Raw genomic sequence first — 3,789 nt, 5'->3', positions numbered from 1 at the left:
GTGTGCAGAGCGGCCGAGCGCTCGCCGCGGCCGGCGCGCAGGGAAGCAGCCCCCGCGCGGGGGGCAGGAGGAGGAAACGGGCACCGAGCTGCTTCCCGGAGTGAGGAGCCACGAGCAGCTGCTGAGCGCCCCGAGCGCGGTCCGGACCGCGTCCGCCGCTCGGCTCGGCACCGAGCAGACCCTCGGGCAGCCGGGAGGGGAGGGGAGGAGGGGGGGAGCTGCTCCGTAGCTAGTGAGTCTCACCTGTAAACGTGGGCAGCCCCGGGGACGATGGGCAGACCCCCCCCCCGACGCACCCGGGGAGGGGGCTGCGCTGCCCGAGACCCCAAAGAGCCGTGCTCAGCAGCAAGACAGCCCCGGGCAGGAGCGGCAGAGCAACTTCTCCTCCGGGCACCGGAGGGAGAGGCCCGAGCCACCGCCAGCCACGTCCTCCCGTGGCCTGGCTGGACGCGCTCGCTTCTCCCGCGCGGCCGAGCAGCCTCCCGCTTCCTCTGCTCCGGCCGCCTCCTCCTGCCCCCGGCCCGAGGGCTCCCAGCGTGGCCGGGAGAGCTGCACGGAGCCACGCGCGATGGTGCACAGCCGCCGCGCACAGCCGCACGCAATGGTGCACAGCCACCGTGCACAGCCACGCGCGACGGTGCACAGCCGCCGCACACAGTGTGCACAGCGGCGCATGGGAGCCCTCGCGCGGCGACCGTCAGACCAGCTGTCCGCTGGAATTGGGAATTTCCTTTCTCCCAGCACCCCAACCAAGCTCCTGCGGTCCCCGATTCCAGGAGCTGCAGCAGGTGCCAGAAGCAGGGAGCAGCACCGGGGGCCCGGGCGCAGCGCGGAAATCCCGGGAGGCGGCAGAATCCGGACCCCGGCTGCGTCCGGGTTACGCTTCCCTCCCTGGGGCCGGGGTGCTCGGGAGCGTTTTGGAAAACCCCGAGCGCACGCCGCGCAAAGGCCAAGCCTTGCTTTACGGGGGGGGCACGCGAGCTCCGCGGCAAAGGGACAGCCCGCGGCTCCTCCGCGTTGCGGCCCGCTCGCGGGCGGCTGCGCCGTTGTGGCGCACGTCGCTCCGCAGCTCTGAAGGCGCGAGCGCGGCGGGGGGGACGCGCGCGCCCGCTGACCGGGGAGCTCTCCCCTCTCGGCCCCAGGAAACTCGGGGCAGGAAATATTTTGCCTTTGCAAAGAAAGGAAAGCAGTGAACACCTTCGCCGCCTGCCCCGCGCCTCGCTCGGGCGGAAACTCCGTCCAGGCCGTCGTAGTCTTCAGTACCAGCGAAGGAAGTTGGTTCTCCGGACTCCAAAGCGGTTTTCCCTCATTTTGGGGCGTCTGCCTGCAGAGCGAAGCAGGTCGGGGCAGCCTCGGGCCGTCGGCCGCCTTCTCCAGCCAGGCGAAGCTTCGATAGGCGTTGACGTGTCTTGGCTTTGGCGGGTGCTGGGAGACACGAGCTCCTTCGCTCCCCGCTGGAGCCACCACCGCTCGCCAGGGCTGTTTCTGCACTCACGGATGCTCCCGTGGCCTCCTCCCATCAAGAAAATACTCGTAAGGTCTAACGTTGGGGCCAATTCTAGGGTTATCTTTTCCGTTACCCTGCAGAAGGCCCACGGGTCTTCCGAAGAGCGAGGATGACAGAGCCTAGCCAGAGAGCGCACACAAAATGATCCGTTTTCCCCTAAACTGTTAAGAAAACAGATCAAACCCAACTTGCCCGGTCACGGATCCGAGAGGCCGAGGAGGAGGCTGCGTCTCGCGGCCCCATGCGCCACGCCGGGCCACGTGCCCACGTTCCTCCTCCGCTCTCCGCAGCGTGGGGTGGACGCGGGCCGGTCCCGGGCGCGCGGGACTCCCGCACCCGCGCGAAGCCCTGCTGCGGTCGCGGGAGGCCGCTTTCCGTGGAAGCGGCTGCGAGGTTGAAGGTATTGCTGAATAAATCCTGCCGGGAAACACAGGTGCTAGGAGGGCGAAGTCCCAGCAATTAACCTGCTCTGCCACTAAAGGAAAAAAAAGGAAAGAAAAAAAAAAACAAGAAGTGTTTTAGCTCCCTCCTCACATGCAGCTAAAAAGCAGGAAAAAATTTAACCGCAAATAGGAATCAGGCAGCAATGCCAGCGCGGTGCCACTCCACGGTAAAGGAAGATCTCCCGACTGCAGCAGCAGGGTGAGTAAAGCAATCGGGCAGTTATTTTTCTTAAGTAAAAAATAATTGCAGGTACTACACCTGCATCTGCTTATTAAGCATTGCGGTTTTCAGATCACATCTTCCTGTCCCTCACCCATCTCCCTCTGCTTGTTGCTTGAAGCCTGAAAAGGGGGAACTAGGAGCATCTGACCCGCAGCGAAACCATCTATGCAAAGCACCTGCCATCACTGACACAAACCTCCGGGGCTTTTTTTTTTTTTTTTTTTTTTTTTTTAACTCACTACTACAGTAATCCCTCAAAAGACAAATTGCTTCAGCTGGGCCTCTGCTAAAGTCAGGTTTCTTCCACTGTTTTTGCCTTTTCCTGCCACTTTGCAAACAGGGCAGGTTTTAGGCTCCCTCTGAAAAGCACAGACACCTTCGAGCAATGCGTGTTTTTAAGAAACAAGATTTAGCCCAGCAATAAAACCCAGCACTTTTCAGCAAGTGCATGCAACATTTGCAAGCATTCGTTGTCCTACCTCCCTTCAAGGCAACCTTGAAGTGCTAGAACAAGGCAACTGGGAAGAGAGGCTAAGGAGGCCGATTTTCTAGCCCAAGGTGAGAAGAACAAGCAAGTCAGCTGGCTGGTTACAGGTGTTTCCTAACTTGTTAAATAATTGGGATAATTTCAATATATCACAATTTTCCTTGCTGACATCCCGCTAGGTAACGGCAGTTAGAGCACTAGACTGCCTCAGACAGCAGACTTGTTTGCAGCTCTTTCATTCCCTCTGAACTGTCAAACACAAGAAAAGTGGGTTTTTGACTTCTTGACCTGGAGCTATTTCTCAAGGGGAGATCTGCAAGTGGCTGTCTGTATTTCACGCACCTGAAAAGCACGTTAATCTCCAACTCACCCATGAAATGGGAACAAATCCTCAACAGCAAGACGAGCCGGACACCGCGCATCTCGCGCTGGGGAGAGCTGCGGCGCTGGCTGGAGGCAGGCAGAGAGCACGCGAGAACGGAGACAGGAGCAGAGCCGCCGCAGCACCTGCACCCCAATCCGCAGCACCTGCACCCCAATCCGCAGCCCCTCATGGCTCCAGGCTATGCAACCACCTTAGCTGCAGCCCTCGATCCTCAATACAGCTCGCTCCCAGGAGACTGACACGTTGTGTTTTGGACACCCATCAGGGAAGAAAAATATCTTCCCGGGACCAAGCTTATTCCACCCCGGACGCCAGGTCTCCTGGTACGACAGGCTCACTGCAGCCACCGGACCGACGTAGGAGGCCACGGCTCGGAGTTCGGGGCTCTGTCCCCCAAGAGAAGCCAGCTCACGGTGCCAGACGCCTTCCTGAGCACACAGGCACTCGAGCTGCACTCGGGCCTGTCGGGCTGGAAAGCACAGAGACAGGCCACGCCACCCTGCTTCAAATCCGCTTACAAACCCAAGGGGAAAACTACACTTCACTATTAATGTGCCTTAAAATAACACAGCAGCAAAACACCAGATTCCAATGCAAAGGGAAAGCGAAGGTGAACATCCTCGGTAGGACACTAAGCACCCAACGCGGAGGCTGGAACGGGTGCCCTGTGCTGCTGTCCCCCCGGCGCTACTCTAAGCAAGAGCCCACCGAGGGCAGTACTCAAAACCGAGCGGCAGACAACAG

Source organism: Rhea pennata, chromosome 23 (genome assembly GCF_028389875.1).
Source record: "Rhea pennata isolate bPtePen1 chromosome 23, bPtePen1.pri, whole genome shotgun sequence".
NCBI lineage: Eukaryota > Metazoa > Chordata > Aves > Rheiformes > Rheidae > Rhea > Rhea pennata.
Note: the sequence above shows the minus strand (reverse complement) of the source record.